The following is a 12,495-nucleotide window of genomic DNA, read 5'->3' as shown; positions in this document are numbered from 1 at the left end:
AACAAAAGACTCTAGAAGCAAGAGTAATTTTCTCTCTTAAAAATAGCTGTACAAGTCAACAGAAAAATGCATATGAATTTTAGAATAGGAGTAAAGGAAACAATTCACATGAATAAAATTTTGTAGTCATTAGACTGTGAACATTATGGAGAAGAGAGAATTGCTGCCTCTGATAATCTTATAGTCATCCCAACAAAATATCATGTTTGGAAAAGAACAACATGTATCAAGGTTTTAAACACCAATCAGAGCTGACACATGTTGCAATCTGCAAGGCACAAAAGTTTGAGGAGACTTCAGCCTGTCTGAGTGCCACTCACACAGTGATAATTGCAAAAGTGATCATTGAAACACTACTTCAGCTCTGTATATAAACTGGCTAAATAACAACCCAATGTTTTCTCAAACAATGTTATTCATCATCATCTTCAATATTATCTTTTTATTTTTTGAGAGATTTTTGCTTTAGGGCACATGGGCTCACCATAGAGTGAAAGGGACAGAGACATGGAGAGGGAAAGTGAGAAATCGGCCACCAGGATGGATAGACAGGACATAATCTCTTCTCCTCCATTCTCCTTCCAGGATCTTGGGCATATACATATATTTTCCTGGCATGATTTTCAAGCCACAGGGTCTGGGACTTAAACAGTGGTCAGCCATGTAGGAGTCCAGCAACATAACTGTTATGCCAGTTGCTGGCCTCAAATGTTTGCTTTTTAACTACAAAAATAATAATGCTAATTATTTAATAATGCAAGAAATGCTTCAGGATGGAAAATAGTTAATGCTTTTCTTTCCATTGAATTACATTAGTTTGATGTGCAAATTGTCAAATAGTTCTCTATGTACATGAAAACATACACACCCTACATACATATACATACTTATATACTCCTTATATTGATGGGATCATACTGAAGATACTGTTTTGCAACTTGGCCTTTTTCATTTGAGGCTCGATGATGGACATCTTTTGTACATATTGAGAATTGTTACTTTTTTCTCTAAGCTACCAAGAAAGATGCATTCTCAAGTTCTGGTTTTTGACATTTTTCAAACACCTAAATGCTTCAATAATGCTTTTTGTATTAAAAACTTGACTTCCCAGGTTCCTGACTATTAATAAAGTATGCAAGGTGTTCCTACTTAGAAGTTGGTTGGTAAAACAGTAATTATTTAAAATCTGAAAATTGAGTAAACACTTGTGTTGTGTGGCAGTTATGCATCAGTTCATTTGGCATATTTAGGGTACAACTGGCAAATAAACATTGATAATTAAAGTTTAAAAATGATTTTTATTCACACATCAAGCAAAAATGCTCCTGCTGTTAGGAAACCAGTTCATTTGTTCAAGAAATTGGTTTATTAGTACTAAGTGTGTTGTTGTGCAGAGCAATACTCTGTGAGGATAGGGGATTATACACAAGAAAATATCTTGATTCCTTTTCTAGGGAAATAGAAAATATAATTGAAAAAGAATGTGTGTACTTAAAAATAAGGAATAATTTATATGACTCTGTTGGGTTTACCATAAAGCATACAAAAATGTAATGCAGTCTGAAATAAATAGACCTGAAGGAAAGGAATAATTAAAGAACTACATTCCATTAGTTACGTTTTCCTGGAGAAGATAAGTCTACTAAGGACTTATTAAATACTTACAACATTCTAAGCATCGTATACAAATTATATCTTTTAAATCTCACTATGGTTGTATGAACTGGGTAATATCACTATTCTCATGTTACAGATGAGGAAACTGAGGCATAGTAAGTTGAAAACTTTGCCCAGGGTCACCAAAGACTAAAATATATGACTTGTACTTACATATTGATTTGATTCTAGACAGTGGAATATCCTACATGTTTGGGATTAGAGCAGACATATAAGTTTTTCCAGGAATATATTTCAAACAGCTATGTATACTGGGGCCAAATGGTGGTGCAGTGGTAACACATTGCAAATGAGAGTGATCTACATGGGGCAGTTCTGGATTCATATCCAGAGACCTCCTTGAGTATGCAATAATTATAGTAGCTCTCCATTATCTACGGCTTGTTTCCTATGTTGTCAGCTACCCATTGTCAAACATAATTCAAAATAGTAAATAGAAAATTCCAGAAATAAACATTTTATACATTTTCATTTGAACACAGTTCTGATAGTGTGATAAAATCTCATACTATATTGCTCATCTAGGATGTGAATTATCCCTTTATCCAGCATCTCCACACTATACCCACTACCCACCTTTGGACTTTTAGTAGTCACCTTGGCTATCAGATTGACTATAGTGGTATCACAGTGCTTATTTTCAAGTAACTCATTTTACTTAATAATGGCCCCAAAGCATAAGAGTTGTGATGCTGGGCATTTGGATATTCAAAAGAGAAGCCATAAAGTACTTCCTTTAAGTGAAAGGGTGAAAGTCTTGACTTAATAAAGAAAAATAATAAAATACATACCGAGGTTGATAATACATACCATAAACTATTTTGAGAGAGACCACATTCGCATAACTTTAATTGTAGTATATTGTTACAATTGTTCTATTTTATTAGTAGTTATTATTGTTAATCTTTTACAAATTAAACTTTATCATAGATATGATATAGGAAAACAAAATCGTATATTGAAGGTTTGGTACTATCTGTGGTATCAGGCATCCCCTGGGAGGGGGTCTTGTAATATATTTCCCACCGATTAGTGGGAACCACCATAGTTCATTAGACATCTTGATTGTCTACTCACTTGCAGTCGGTCATGATGCAGTTGCTTCTCTCCCTCTTCCTTGCATTGCTGAGTTAGAGAACAATAAAGCATTAGCTATCTTCATTTTGAAAGTATTAATCCTAGATTTGTATGAGCACTAGTCTTGTCTACTTGCTAAGCATATAATTTAACAGACATATAGGCCAGAGTACAGAATAACTAACCAAAGGACATTAGTCTTCATCTTAATATACAGAGTTGTGACTTTGGATCACAACTTATTTCCTACATTGAAAAAAAGGTTTACATGTAAAACACAGCAACTCAAGCTGATTATATTCATTAGACTTGACCCTGGGTCATTTATTTAACTCAGTAGGAATTCCTGTGTGACCCCATGAAAAGTGTAATAAAAATAGACAAACATTTGTCCAGCCTTTATGTATCTGACAAGTAGTGTAAATAGATTATCATCTTAATTTTTATATACCAACCTGATAGGACAGTTCTCATCATTATCTTTTTTTATAGATGAAGAAGCTGAGGTTTGTAGATGTGTGATTTAATCAGAGACATACAGGCAGTAAGTGGCATAATTTAAATCCACATAGTCTAAACCCAGAGCCCATGCTTTTACCTGAAACTCACAGCAACAGGGGTCATCTTCCTGTCTGTCAATTATACTCAGAGACAGAAAATCACAGTGTATATTAGAACTAATATAAATAAATTATGGAATATAATTCAAATATTCAGAAAAAAACTTTATAGTTAAAATATATAGATTTCAAAGGAGTTTCATGCTTTTTAAAAATAATTATTTTTATACATCTTTTTCTTCTTTCTTTCTCTTTCTTTTTCTTTCTTTTTAATTTGACTAAAGATGGACAGGGTGAGAGAGAGAGAGAGAGAGAGAGGGAAAGTGAGAAAGCGAGCTGCCAGGTCCAGGACTTGAACCATGGTAGGCTATGTGGGAGTCTAGTGCCTTTAGCCACCACAAAACCTGCCTGTTCCAAGTTTCATGCTTTTAATGGGCCACTTCTAGTAACACCTTTATGTTCCTCAAATACAGGTTCCTCTGCTTAAGATACTTAAATGAAAACATTTCTAGGATTTTTTGAAAATTTAATTGTGGGGATAAACAGATGGCATAATGGTTACATTGCTGAACTCTCACATAGTTGACTGCAGTTTAATTTCCGAACCAGGAGTTGAAGTGCTGGGTGTATGTACATATGTGCCCAGAGTCCCAAGAGGATAACAGAGGAGAAGGAAATGCGGCATTGTGGCCATTTCCTCGGGGTGAGGGGGGGGCGTGATTTCTTGCTTTCTATCTCCCTGTCTCTCCAGTGAGTGCACATGCCCTGTAGCAAAAACCTTTCTAAAACCAAAATTATTAAATTGTGAATAACATATATTGGTATTTACACTAAACCCTGAACTCCTAGCATTTAGATGTTAACTTAATAAAGATAGTAGGCATGCTAGAATTAATAAAACTCATCCTTATTTTTATTAAATTGAACTGCTGTTTATCTTGTCAATATAAGATGAAACTCTTGTATAAGCTAGAGGAACTTGAGGACCAATGCCCCTTGAACTGCCAATACTATGAGAATATAACTCTCATCAGAGGAATGGAGAAAATGCCATGGCTGTGGCTTAACTACAGTTCCAGTGACTCTGCCCAGTAGTTCATTCACTTTCATTCATTAAAAATGATTTAGGATAGTGGTTAAGAAATCCACAGCTGGATTTGGCCCATGTGGGTTTACATGTGGAGTATTCTAATTATAATCATACACTGTGTGATCTTGAGCAAATTATTCATTTAGTATTCTAAATGAGGATACTAAGGATCATATGATGGTAATATCATATAAAGATGGTAGCAAGAGAGTAAGAAGATGATATTGAATCCCTCGGTGATTTTATTAAAATGAAATTGTAAAAGGAAAGTACCTGGTCCAGTGTTATATTGAAAGCAATAAAAGTAGTTATTATTTAGTAACAGGTATGAATGCTTACTACATAATGCTGGGGGTAATAATCCTGACTAAGTTCCATGAATTGCTTAACTGCCCCAAACCAAAATCCTAAATATTTGTAAGATGACTTTTAAATACAAAATAATATATGTATAAGTGTGTCAATAGCAGAATTATATACAGAGATGAATACCTGAAAACACCAAGAATGCGTATCAACAGATAAAAAGTCAATTTTCCCAGTGTATTTATGAAAATTAAACTAGATGAACTTTCAAATTCCTTCCATCTCCAACAAAGACAAGATTTTCACACATCTGTTAGTTTTGGGGTCATAAAGCAATAGAAAAGAAAATTTAAAGTAATAGGTGGGTACATAATTAAGTTACAATGTATAGTATCCTACACTTATATAAAAAGTAGGTTATGAGTATCAAGAACAAAAGTAATTATTTAACAAATATGGAGTTACTATATTTAGGATGGAGATAGGAGATGGTGTACAAGTTTTATACTTTTTAACCTTCATAATAAAATAAAAAATAAATGGAATCAAAAATAAGCATGAGAGGGAACCAGCAGTTGGCGTAATGGCTATGTCACTGGACTCCCACATAGTCGACCGCAGTTCGTGTCCCGGACCCGGTGGCTTAAAATCCACGCCAGGCGCGTGTGCGTGCGTGCCCAAGATCCCGAGAGGAGAATGGAGGAGAAGGGATTGCGGCATGGCCATCCCCCCTGGGGGGTGATTTCCTGCTTTCTGTCTCTCTGTCTCTCTCTCTGTCTGGTGAGCGCACGCGCCCTATAGTGAAAAACCTCTCAAAAATAAATAAATAAACAAATAAGTATGAGAGACAATGAGTTTGAAGTTTAGATAAAAAAGATTGTATAATATAGTATTGTCATAAAGTTTAAAAGTTTAATAACAAAAAAAGGTATATGGTGTTAAATATGAAAACAATACCTGGGTTGCTACTTTATATAAAAGTGTGACATTCTGTAGGCTGATCATGCTAAACAGGATGAGTGGATATTTGATCTTTGAAGGATCAGGACCTAATATCATTATTAATATCAAGGAGTTGCCAATATCCATTAAATTTCCACCCTCATGCATATTAGAGTTGGAAAAGTTTAATGTGTAGATTTTCACACTACTTCTGAAAGAGAAGTCATAGCACAGGCAGAAGGAAATGCTATGAGTAACTTGGGCATGTCTATCAAGAAAGGTTTCTTTTCATATAATCTTAAATGAACAATATAAAATAGTAAACAATAATGAATCTGAACTTAATGTGAAATTATTAGCTCCATTTTGGAGAGAGGTTCCAGACATAATGATAGTGAAATAAAATTCCTAATAGTAGCTGTAAAAGAGCTACTAAGAGGGAAAGTCAGGATTTAAACCCAAGAACTCTACCAGAGACTGTACTAAAATCACTTAGGTCATAAAGTCTTACTGAGAAAATAAAATGCCAAGGCAGATTATTATTGTGATTCTCTCTCCTTCTCACTGCTTTTTTTTTCTTTTGTAGTTGTTTGTTGTTTGGTTTTTTTTTGTTTGTTTTTATTTTTGGTATAGGGCACATGTGCTCACTTGAGAGACACACACACACACACACACACACACACACACACAGAGAGAGAGAGAGAGAGAGAGAGAGAGAGAGAGAGAGAAATCACCCCTCTCCCTGGAGGTATGGCCACACTGCAATAATTTCTCCTCCATTCTCTTCTAGGGATTTTGAGCACACATGCACACATGCCTGCTGTAACTTTCAAGCTGCTGGGTTCAGGACTTGAAATTCACAGTTGACCATGTGGGATCCAGCCACCCTACCCATAATGCCATCATCTAGCCCAGTATTCTCTTCTTTTTAAACTTTAAGAAAGGGTTTTGAGAACTGTGTATATGTTATAAGGTGCATAAGTGACTATTACCTCTGAAGAGCTGGGAAATACGTATTTGTTACTATCAGCAGAAATATTTGCAATGCCATAAGACTGATTTTACCTCAAAGGCATCTGATGAAATTAATAAAATATATTTGTGTATTCTGGATGAAGACTGGGAGAAAATGCCAATTGGAGCTTCTTCTTTTTTGTTCAAATAAATTGTAAAATTTGGAAATATCTACTGCACTAATATATACACTGGTCATTATTCAAATTCTTAACATTTTCCTTTTTTTTTCTTAGTAGAACTGAATAAAATACTTGCAAATTTGCAAAAAGAAAGGTTTTCTTTATTTAAATTTTAGTGCAAGGTGCAAGCCTCTATGGAAGTACAACAAATTGGAGGACTGAAGGGCTGGAGGAAGGAAATCATGGCATGACGAGATACTCTACAGGATTTCCCTCCCTCTCTCTCTCTCTTTCTTTCACTCTCTCTCTCCCACTTTTATGCATATACTCTATCATAAATAAAAAAACAATTTCAAGAAAATAATACATTTCAGTGGGAGAATTCTTCAGATGAGCATTAGAGGCAAAAGATTCTTGAGTATTTTTATAAAAATGTTTCTCTGTGATGTGATTTTACATGTTTGAACAATGTATATTATTTTTAATTTGAAAACTAGTATTAGTAACTAAAGCACAAATAGATAAATAGAATTACATGAAATAAAAAAGCTTCTGCACAGCAAAGGAAGAGGCAAACTACAGAATGGGAGCATACATTTCAAGCCATACATTTGATAAGGGGTTAATATCCAAAAAATATATATGGAACTAAAATGACTCATAAGTAAGAAAAAAGAAAAAAAAAACCTTACTTAAAAAAATAAGTGAATCAGGGCCAAGAGATTGTGTGCAGGTTAAGATGGCTGGATCTCACATGGCCCACTTCATGGTTTGAGTCCCAGACTAGAGGATTGAAAATCATATTTGGCATGTGTGCTTGCATGTCTAAAATCTTAATAACAGAATGGAGGATAAGGAATTGTGGCCTGGCAATTCTCTCGGGGGTGCAGGACAGGAGTTATTTCTCAGTTTTCCTCTCTCTTTCTCTCTCTCTGTCCTCTGTCTCTCTCTAATAAGCACACGTGCCCTAGAGTAAATAAAAAAAAAAAATTGTGAGCCAAACCAATTATCTAGCAGTTAATACAGAAAATTACTCAAAAAATGAGAACATACGTGAAATATTAGACATCATCAAATGTCCAAACTTCCAGATAATTGGTATCCCAGATGGTGAAGAGACTCAGAAGGGCATTGATAATCTATTCCATGAAATCCTGGTAGAAAACTTTCCAAACCTAGAGAGGCATTCAAAGATCCAGTCCCAGGAAATATAAAGAACCCCAAATAGAATCAACCCAAGAAGATCTTCTCCAAGACACTTTGTAGCCAGATTGACCAAAAACACAAAGACAAGATACTAAGACTGGCAAGAGAGAAATGTCAATTTACCTACAAAGGATATTCCATCAGGCTAACAGTGGACTTGTCAACGGAAACAATGCAAGTGAGAAAAGAATGGGAAGATATATTCAAAGTGTTAAGGGTAAATACATTTCAACCAAGAATACTGTACCAGGCAAGATTATCCTTCAAGACAAGAAAAGACAGGAATATTCTCAGATAAACAAAACCTGAAAGAATTTACCAACACCAGACCAGATCTCCAAAATGTTCTGAAGGGAATGCTATACTAGGAATATTAAATACAGACACACAGAAATAAGAGTTCAAAAACTAAGAAAATGTCCAACTTAATCATAGGGACAAGTCTGGAGTTGAATATTATATCCCAGAATTTAATCTGGAAGATTAAACCACAACAGAAGACAGATTAAGTACATGAGACTGAACTGGTGAAATAGCATTCTGTGACTATTGACTAAAATATTGCTACTTTTCTTATAGGCTTCGTTTTCTGGTTTTAAGAACTTTTGTCCTATCTTGAGCTGCCGATAGGTTCATGTACCTACTATTTGAGCACAATTTTTTAATATATATTTGTTTTATTTATTTTTAAAAGTTTTTATATACATTCAATCACATAAAGACAGGAATATTCTCAGATCAACAAAACCTGAAAGAATTTACCAACACCAGACCAGATCTCCAAAATGTTCTGAAGGGAATGCTATACTAGGAATATTAAATACAGACACACAGAAATAAGAGTTCAAAAACTAAGAAAATGTCCAACTTAATCATAGGGACAAGTCTGGAGTTGAATATTATATCCCAGAATTTAATCTGGAAGATTAAACCACAACAGAAGACAGATTAAGTACATGAGACTGAACTGGTGAAATAGCATTCTGTGACTATTGACTAAAATATTGCTACTTTTCTTATAGGCTTCGTTTTCTGGTTTTAAGAACTTTTGTCCTATCTTGAGCTGCCGATAGGTTCATGTACCTACTATTTGAGCACAATTTTTTAATATATATTTGTTTTATTTATTTTTAAAAGTTTTTATATACATTCAATCACATTGTTTAGCTTACAAAATGAACATTTCAATATGTGAAAATTTCTCCCGAGTCCAGTTGATCAAAATATCTTCAACCGATAAAAACCACACCTCCCCATCCCATCAATGTTCTTAACCTGTTTCCTGGGTTTAAGTTTTAAGCAAAGTTCCTTAGTTCCTTAATATTTCTTTGATTTATTAAAGCTAAAACAGCTTTTCTTGGGGGGGGGTGTTATTTTGCTATAGGGTGTGTGTGCTCGTCATAAAGAAAGAGAGAGAGAGAGACAGAAAGCAAGAAATCCCCAGAGGGGGATGGCCATGCCACAATCTCTTCTCCATTCTTCTCTCAGGATGTTGGACACACACACACACACACACACACACCCACACACACACACACACACACACACACACACATACCTGGCATGAGTTTAAGCCACTGTGTTCCGGACTCAAACCACGGTCGGCTGCATAGCCGTTACGCCATCTGCTGGTCTCAAAACTGCTTTTCTTTAAATTACAAAAGATATTTAAAAATACCTATTTAATGACTGTAGTAAGTTATATAGCATCAGCTAGCTGATACCTTATAGTGTATTCATTCTACTTAGAGTTTCACACCTAAAGTCAGACATATATTCACAAACATGTATATACCAGCTGAACTTGTTATTGAAAGTAGTTAGATTATTTAAGAAATTTTGTGAATCAATAAAATTTGGGGAAAAAAGAGAAAAAAGCTTGATGTAGTCATTCTACAATATATACATATAGCAAAATATCATGCTATGCTGTAAACACATATAATTTTAAGTTGCAATTTAAACAATTAAAAATTGATATTACATCAATGATCTAAATAACTGATTTTATTTGCAATTGTATCTATTTTAATCGCTCTTTTCAATTCCATGCAGTTGGAGCCCACATGGCCAACCCTGTGGTTTGAGTCTCAGATCTGGTGTCTTGAAAAATGGGCTTAGGGGGACCAGCAGTTAGCATAATGGCTATGTCGCTGGACTCCCACATAGTCGAATGCGGTTTGTGTCCCAGACCCGGTAGCTTAAAACTCATGCCAGGCGCGTGTGTGTGCGTGCCCAAGATCCCGAGAGGAGAATGGAGGAGAAGTGATCACTTGGCCAACCACAGTTCGAGTCCCAGACCTGGTGATTTGCTTTCTCACTTTCTCTTTCTTTCTCTTTGGTCAAATTAAAATAAATGAATAAATAAATCAAATGAAATAAATAATTTTTAAAAAAAAAAGACTGGAGGGAAACGCTGGGCCAGGTAGTGGCATGGTGGTTGAGGCAACCGATCCCACATGGCCAGATGTACCCTTTGAGTCCTGAAGTCTGCTGCCTGAAAAACTCACCCAGCACATGTGTGAGAACACCCAAAATCCCGAAAGGAGGTGTGAGCTTCTCTCATGGGGGGAAGGCTTTCTCATCCCTCCCCCTCACACTCTCTGGTGAGTGCATGTGTCCTCTGGCAAAATTAATGAAAACAACAAAAAAAAAAATCATGCAGCTAAGGCTATAGTGCGAGAAATTACATTCACAAGTATTTCCTTTGAAAAAATCAAAAGTTATAGCTACATGTCATATTCTCTTCATTTGTATGTATCCTTATTTAGGAATGAGTATGAAATGAAATAATTTTTTCTTTTGAGAACCATAGTGTGAAATAACAACAACCAATATTTCATTACTATGCATTTTTAGTCATATTTTATTAACAGCTTGAGCATAGCTTTTATTTCCATTTTAGCAAACAGTTCTTTCTAATCAGATGTGTTGGATAGCTATCAATGAGACAATAAAAATCAGTTCAAAATGGAACAGATTATAGTCTAACAAAGATCCACATAAACATGGACAAAAAATTTTTGGCAAACGTTCAAAGGCAATTCAGTGGAAAAAGGATAGTCTTTTATTTTATTTTATTTTATTTTTAAAAATTTATTCATTTTATTATTATTATTATTATTATAAAGTTTGCTGCAGGGCACATTTGCTCACCAGAAAGAGACAGAGAGAGAGAAAGAATGGGAAATAAGAGAGCAAGCCACCAGGTTGAGGGCTTGAACTACAGTCAGCCATGTGGGAGTCCAGTGTCTTAACCACCATGCCACTGCTGGCCCCAAAAGATAGTCTTTTAAACAAATGGAGGTGGAATAATTAGATATCCATATGAAAGAAAAGTGCTTCAAGGATCAGTAGGTGGATGGAGGATAAGGCAACTGGATCCCACATGGACGACTTTGCAGTTCAAGTTTTAGACTCGGCAGCTTAAAAAATGTGCATGGTATTTGCCAGTGTGTGCCCAAATCCCAGGAGTAGACTTGAGGAGAAGGGATTTCAGTGTCACCAACCCCCTGGAAGGTGATTTCTCTTTCTGTCTCTCTCTGTCTCTCTCCCCAGTAAGTGCATGTACCCTATAGTAAAACACAAACAAACAAGAGTTTCAATCTATACCTTGTACCATAAACGATAATGTATCAGATCTAAATATAAAACCTAAAAGTATAAAACTTCTTTCTAGGAAAAAAAAAAAAACACAGAAGGAATTCTTTGTTAACTTTGGTTAGGCAAAGATTTCCTAGTGAGGACACCAATAATCGTGATCCATAGAAGAAGAAAAAGAGGTAAATTGTCCTTTATTAAAATTACAAACTTCTACTCTTTGAAAACAGTGAAATGTACCTGTTAAAAGAATGCAAAGAAAATCTACAGTGTGGGAGAAAATATTTGCAGAGATTATATCTGATAAAGAATTTGTATTAGAGTACATAAAGTTTCCCAAAAAACAATAGTAAAATGACTAACAGCCAAAGTTGTAAAAAATGGGTAAAATGTGAAAAGATACTTCACCAAAGAAGATATTTACATAGCAAATCAGCCCACGAAAAGATTCTGAACATTATTAGTCATTAGGGAAATGCAAATTAAACCACAATTAAATACTAATACATACCGTATAGAATGGCTACATTAAAAAATAAAATAGTATTGCTAGTTGAAATGTAAAACAAACTGCTTTGAAAAGCAGGTAACTTATTAAAAATTTAATCATATACCTCCCATGTGACCCATGTGACCCAATCATTCTACTCCTAGGCATTTTTCTAAAAGAAATGAAAAATATATGTCCATACAAAAGCTTGTATGTGATTGACCATAGTAGCTTATTTGTATTATATAAGTCTAAAACTCAAATAAACACAGGCAGCCATCAAAGAATTATAGAATTTACAGGTAAAGAATAACTATTCAGCAACAAATAGGAAAAATGAAAAGATGAACTCTTGGGACCAGCAGTTAGTGTAATGGCTATGTCGCTGGACTCCCATGTAGTTGACTATGG

The sequence above is a fragment of the Tupaia chinensis genome, unplaced genomic scaffold (genome assembly GCF_000334495.1).
Source record: "Tupaia chinensis unplaced genomic scaffold, TupChi_1.0 Scaffold149552_1, whole genome shotgun sequence".
In the NCBI taxonomy this organism is placed as follows: Eukaryota; Metazoa; Chordata; class Mammalia; order Scandentia; family Tupaiidae; genus Tupaia; species Tupaia belangeri.
Note: the sequence above shows the minus strand (reverse complement) of the source record.